Source organism: Asterias amurensis, chromosome 6 (genome assembly GCF_032118995.1).
Source record: "Asterias amurensis chromosome 6, ASM3211899v1".
Lineage (NCBI taxonomy): Eukaryota > Metazoa > Echinodermata > Asteroidea > Forcipulatida > Asteriidae > Asterias > Asterias amurensis.
In genome coordinates, this window is record NC_092653.1 from 22807541 (window position 1) to 22815394 (window position 7854).

Sequence of the window (7854 nt, forward strand, 5' to 3'; positions counted from 1 at the left end):
TACAATTTCTTTGGGCTATCGTCTCATCTTGGAACCCAGTTCCTTTGTCTTATCTTTCAACAATTATCTTCTCTATCATGGACTCTGGATCTCTTTGTTAAACCCATGACAATCTATTTGGTATGGGATGACCAAAGGTAAGTTTCAGTATGTGTAGGTATGTTTGCAGTGTCAGACATATTTACAACTTGGTATGTCTTACTGGTAATATCTTAGGAGTATTTTGTGTATAAGTTTAGTGGTAAACATTTGTAAAAGTAAGTAGTTAATATAATAGTGTACAAGTATATCAGTAAGCGTGTTAAATGAGTGTAGTCTTTGGTGTAAATGAATGGGATTTTTTTCCCCCATTTCTTTACACACATTTCCTTCACCATCACATGTCCTCTTGTCTTGTCCTTGTTACGAAACATCTTCTCCTTATCATACATTTTTTATCTTATAAATATATCTTCTCTCCATATTATATGGAAGTGTATGTATTGGTTGACACTGTCTCACACTCTGGTAATATTTTAGATTATACAGATTAAGTGCAATTGGTAATATTTTTTAGTGGTCAAAATACAAGTATACTAACACCAAGTATATGAAGCGTGATAAATGAATAAGTGTAGTATATGGAACAATTTTTTTGTTTCTTTACTTATCTATTCTTTTATTTATGACCCACTTCCCTTTTCATCCATTTCTTTTTGCCCCAAACGGTCGGTGTAAGACACTCAGTTTCTTTGGGTTGTCACCTCACTGTATCCTCAGCTTCATCCACCATCTATTTTCATACTTTCCTTATAAAGTCAACACAGGAATCTGCTCTCTTTGACCCTCCCTATACTTCCCTGGTTTCCCTGACCCTGTCCCCATTGTGTGGTAACACATGATGTTCTTTCAAAGGTAAGTAGGTACTACACCTGTCAGTTGCCACATCTAATAATAGTAGCAATGACAGCATTGTTCCCTCTGACGATACTGTGTGGGTGCATTATGTAAAGGTCATACAGTCATGTATAGTAATTGCCGTGTGTGTATGTAAAAAGTTCTTTAGGCTATTAGGAGGAACTATATGTGCATAACTTGTTTTCTACTATTTATCTGGTTATCTTTTCAACCTAATGTATCAGCAAGTGTCTATTTTGGTTGTTCGGTCCTAAAGCACAAAACCTCTCCTGTGCTTGTAAAACCCATCTTGGGATGAGAATTAGGAAAGAAAATAGATGGTGCACAATCTATTTTCGCTCTCAATTCACATTCCTTTCTTCTGCTACCCTTTTTTCTCCTTTCATTTCCTTGGCCTTGTCATGAATCAGGTAAGTGTATGCGAATAAGGAATAAAGCTTACAAAACACATTAATTTCATGATTAAGGAAACAGAGGATAAAGTAAACATTTTGAGACATGCTCGTGTCAAAAAGATGTGATCAAGGGAGATACGTGGTAACGGCAACGAATAAAAGCAGTGGTCAATTCTGTCAGGACCACGACTTTGGAAGAGCCCTGCATATTACACTGTTTTCAAAAAAAAATATAAAAAAATAGAGAGATGAATAATTTAATGTATGTATAACTAAATTAGTTCGCACTTCATTAATTTGTTGATTTAAAGTTAATTAATTGAATAACTGATGAGTGAATTAAAGAGCATGTGAATTAATGGATGGGAGATGGATGCATAGGTTGCTGCTATAAAATGGAACTTGAGTTAATTAATTGAACTAAAATTGAATATAGGGCCTAGTTAAATAAAATCTAGGTAAATTAAACAATTTCCACCAAACATAAAACTCCAAAACAAACATTCATGCAAGTTACAACAGCAAACGCATCGCATTGCCAATGCGTAGCTTTGGGCACGATGCAGCCCTTGCGTGTTCAAAGATGGAAACTGAGACGAGGTTGTCATTTCTTAATGATGTACCAAAAACATTTACTGACTCTGGATACTGATAAAAATGTCAGAAAACGCCCAACAAAGATATCTCCAACATCAGTGTCAGTCAGCCACGCTCATGTATGTTATTTCGCCACTTCCACCACGAACATCAATGCAAGTTTTTCTGCAAAACCCATCAAGGACCAATTAAGCTGCGCCCATCACAAACACCCAGAAAGCATCAATGTGGACGCGACTTTTAACCACGCCCGTCAAAGTCAACAAAAAGTGGTCAGTGTGAATGCGTCAATATTAACCATCGCTCACCCAAGACAACAAGAAAGCATCAATGTGAGTGTGTTCATCTGTGGCTGCATCTTTTTAACACACCCTGAAGAGAAAGGATGGACAAAAAACATTAATGTGACGTTATCATTGCTATAACTTTTCAGTGGAGTAAACAATGGCTAAACAAAAGTAATATTGGGTCAAAAATAACAGACATATACAGTTCATGTACACTTTTTTAAAACGATAGTTTGGTATATTAAGTTGTGTTATTACACAACTTGGTATGCATCTTTGCAATACAGTCTTCAAGGTGCTGGTCATAACTTTAATGTAGTAAATAACTATTGTATTACTGTTGCTGTAGGCCAAGAGGAATTTATGTGTAGAGTTTACAACTCTTTATAGAGCTATTGAGTCACCACAGGCGCAATATTTGTTATCGACAAAGAACGTAACGTCGAGGGCGCACTCATCACTCGGAAACAGCTTAGTTTCCAAAGGAGGAAACGTTTGTATGTGAACAAATAATGAACAACTTCGGAAGTAAAGATGAGCGTTTTGAACATTGAGAACAGTTGATACTTTAACTGTCTTCCATTCCGCTAAGAACATTAGTTAATGGTTTAAATTATATCAAACTACAACACATCGTATAACACCCAAAACCATTTACAATTTTACACTGAGAAAAAACAATAATTTTATTTAAATTGTTCTATTTTTGTTTAAATAAACTGATAACTGAAACAAGTATGAAGTGAAGGATGAGAATGTGAATGTGATAAACGAATACGATAGTAAAAACAACTATTCCGTAAAAGAACAACTAAATAGGTTTATTTTATAAATGGCTCTGGAAAATACCATTCCATAGGTTCTGAAAATGGTCTCTTTGGTGCTGAAACATGGTGTTAGAAAGATATCTTCAAAAGCTTCATTGCTCTTACCAACCTGAGGAGAAGATGATGAAAACTGTCAGGTTGGCGTATATGTGGTCTTTGCTCGCCTTCCACCTCTAGGAGCCTGGTTCGAATCACGCCAGGGGCACATACTTGGATTAGGTTTCCAGTCCCTACATGACTGCTTGAGTTTTCCATGGACTCATTCTCTCGGGTTTCCCTCCCACATCTTAAACTGGAATGCCTCCTTTTTGTCTTCTTTTCTTGGGTTATTGGTTACTGCAGGGATTTAATTAACTTTTCTGGAAGTCCTTTGATTCAAAACCAGAAAAAAATGAAATAACTCGAAAGTCTGAGGAATTGATGGAGATATCTTCAACTGCTCTTGTCTGCTCAACTTTTTATACGTTGCGCGGTGTATATTTATGTGTAGATAGGCCTAGTATTTCATAAAAGAGTAAAGGCTAATATCAATTTCAAATAATAACTAATTTCAAAGAGTATGTATCAACGAAATAATAACACAAAATAACTTGAGGGTGCGAGAAGTGTGAATGTTTGATTGGCTCGATTGATGTGTAATATTTACTACTTTCAATAAACTGTCCATTAGTAGTTCTTTTAAATCAATACTGTGATCATTCATTCAAACATTATTTCATATAAAACACAATTCATCGTCCACACGCGTGCCAAGCGAATATTACAAGGAACAATGACGATCAACCATTAACTATGTCTTCACGGAACAATTTTTTCAATGAGGAATTACTAGGCGGTTTTAAACTTCAAGAAAATCAGCAATGTGCGCAAATGGATATAGCTTGTACTTCTGTGCTTCAAACTCAAGACATTGATAATTTTACTGTTATGTATACCTCTGTGGATCAATGGATAAACCTCATTGGATATACCGCACTGGGTACACCTCACTGGATATACCTTACTGGATATACCTTACTGGATTAACCTCAATGGATATACCTCAATGGATATACCTTAATGGATATAAAAACCTCAATGGATATAAATTAATGGATATACCTCACTGTGGATACACCACACTGGATAAACCTAAATGGATATACCTCACTGGATATACCGCACTGGATCTACCACAATTGATACACCTAACTGGATATACCTAACTGGATATACTGGATTTACCTCAATGGATATACCTCACTGGATATACCTCAATGGATATACCTCACTGGATATACTTCAATGGATATACCTCACTGGATAAACATCACTGGGTCTACCTCAATTGATACACCTAACTGGATGTACCTCAAAAGATCATATACGTCAATGGATATACCTCAATGGATACACCTCACTGGAGGTATCACTGGATATACCTCACTGGATAACCTCACTAGATATACATCCCTGAACAAAGGGTCCATACCTCGCTGCAAGTACCCTATCCTCAAGCTGAGGTTGACCACATCGGCCACAATCTATGTAACCTCCAAGTCTTTATTGAGAAAGAGTATAAACAAATCAAGACAAATGTTATGTAATAAAGGGTTGTCATTACATACTTTTCTAAAAGTGTAAGAAAATGCTTATATAATTGTATTTTTTATAGTGTAAACGGCTTATTACAAACAACAGGTGAACTACAAGACATTATTGGAAGTGAGCAATTTCTTACGTCAAGACATTTACAACGAGGAAAAACAGCAAACTAATCTTCGAACAAGCTGGAAGTGACATACATACAAGGACACTGTTGGAAGTGAACAGTTTTTAGAGTGAACATTTTGACTCTCTATTATATAGAAAGCAGCGACGTTTACAAGGAAAATGACAAGGACAATACATTTCGAATTGTATCCACCATCCTAGCTAGAACAAGCTAGACCACCAAGCGCATTGCCAACAATTTTATTTTAAAATTACACTTTTTCATTTGAAACAGTCATGCAAACGTTAACACAAACGAATACAACATCTAAATTGTCTTTGATAGATTTTCATAGAAGTTTAGTATGAACGCGTGTTAGACATCAGATGAATGAAAAGAGATGGGTTTTCGTGTGTTAAGTGTGTTAAACACTATTGATAAACAAACTTATAGGTGAACTAAACAAATAATGTAAACTTAGGAATTCGGTCAAAGGAAACCAGGTTGTTATTGGTGGGTAATTGCTCAAGGAATAACGCATGTCTTCATTATCAAGTTGTACATGACATTCTCTCCTATTGACAAGGATTACGTTCGTCATCCTCAAGAGTTGGTAGCCATGACTACTTTTGCATGCAGACAATTTCAACTTTTCGTTCTATGTCAAAGTTCCCAAACTCTTTTCTACTTTCTTCTTCATTTGCCATGATATTTGAGTGTCTCTGACTATTAAAATCACATTAAACCTCCAGTTTTCCTTCTCCTGTTATCTTAAGGCAAGGGTATTTCTTCTTTATGTTGAAAGAGAAGATACCTCGACAAATGTTGGTTTGTTGACCTTGAAAAGACATAATGATTGCAGAAAAGGTAAGTGTGTATACATACGGGCACTCTTCAGGCCTACTGCAGGACAACATTAGTCATAACTTCATCGTCTTCAACCTCCTTTGTTCCTGGCTGTGAAATCAAGCATTCTTCATCTTTGAAGATGACTTCAGATTCTATTTCCGCCTAAGCTAAATGGCAAAACTCTAAACATCTCAAGAAAGCTGCAGCACCAAAATGTTTGAAGCGGGAAGAGGGACTCATGCATAACTACTTCAGATCCCAAGCGAATAGATGTTCGCAAGTCATATGCTCATAGGTTGCCAGAATTGCCTTTCATCTTTGTGAAGGGAAATGAAATCTTCAAGAGAGAGCTCAAACTTTTACCTTCATATCACAGGGAAACTTGTCTCATTGCATAATCTTGTCCAGCTGGGAACAATGTCGACGTGAACAAGGCTGACGAGACAGGACTCTTTTAGAAAAAGGAACCGATTTGCTAAAAAGGAAAAATCATCTTGGGTAACAGAGTCAAGATGATGATCCCTATACACGAACACACCGTGCAAGGGTACATTCTTGACGTGTTTATGGGTGCGGTCCGGGAGTATTAGTCTTGATATCATCACCTGAGGATACTACTAGGTGCTAGAAAACGAGCTGTTTGTTTTAAAACTGTTTAAATTATTATTTGTTTACTTAAGTTGTATTTAGCTTTACACGTAATTTGTTATGTGAGTGGCACTTGATACGACACGAGTACTGAGTATGAGTGTACTGGGTCAGTGGATTGAATGAATTTTGAAAGTGTGATCGAAATAGTCAATTAACCCATTGAAAGGGTACTTTCTACTTTAATTAAATTAAACTAAAACAATTAACGTTAACAGACATCAAACATTATACCCATTCAGTCAAACAGACAACAAAGTCTTTACGTCAACACGTGACATCACATAAGCGTTTGTGCACTACAAACTGGAATTAAAAACATTACGTCATCGCGTGGATGGATGCACCGATCAGGACCGCGATTGAGAGTAGTCCGCGTCATCAAACCACGAACACCTGCATTGAAAGTTGAACGCAACTGTGGGTGCTCTGATATGTCTGTGGATGTATAAGATTGGAACAACGAACTTTGTGTAGACGTTTATACAATTTATTGCCCCAATACATGTATATAACGGTTAAAGCAAGAATAATGATCATCAATAAGCGAGAAAGCTCTGTTGACGTCATGAAGTAAAGTACAGGAAATGATGGACTCAGTGAGAATTTTTTTTGAACGATATAGCTTGTTCTATGGAGGCTCTGTGCAGCCAAAACATTGGGTTGTGCTATTTTTTATTGTCCGTTTTCGAAAAATATTGTATAAAAGGGTGGTTCACCACGTATTACTTTCGAGTTTCATAAGTGTCAAAGTCATACTAAATAAAGTAAGTTTTATTTTAGTAGATGTAAGTTCATTGGAAACTATTGTATTTTAATGCGTCTAACTTGAGTTCACCAAAAGTCGACAATGGAAGAAGTTACTAACGAAATATTTTCTTCCAACAATATAGAGGCTCTGGGGGCAGCCAAATTGTGCTATTTGTGTTTTGTTAGAAAATCGTGCTGTACAAAATGCTATCATGATTATGGGGTTTACATTATGTTATGTGAGTGTCGTCGGCTAAGTGTGAATGTCATGAATAAAGTAAGTTTTATTTCAGGAAATGTAGTTGTCTTTAATTCATGGAAGCATCCAAGAAGACGCAATTTTTGCTACTTATGGCAAATAAAATTAGTTACCTCTGAATAAAAAAAATAAATGCGCACGGCGTAAATTACTCTACCGGAATTTCAGGGAGGAACTTGGTTAGAAAAAACAGCATTGTGGTCAAGGCACGGTGTACTTCATCAAATTCAAGGTAATACATCTTACTTATTGTTGAGTTATCTTAGGCCTAATTTGAGTCTTTAGTTCATCACAGTTACAGGCTTAATTATAGTGGATAGCATAGGCCTAATAATCGACACTATTTTGTGTGTAGTTTTATTTTTTAAATCTTTTGGAATGATTTTATTTGAAGAAAAAGATAAACTTGATCAGGACACCATTTTGTTAGGTGAGGAACGGGCGGCTGTGTGGGGAAATGGAGGAGGCCGTTGAAAATATTAACAATTATTACAATTGTAAAACTTTTATATATTTTTTATGTGTTTTGAATTTAAAAAAGTATAGGCCTTTGTTAGAAGTTCGATCGAAAAAAAAGACAAACTTTGAAAACTTGCCGATCAGAAGTGATTATTTGTTTTTCTCCATCTCCATTGGTCGTGATGTAGGCCTA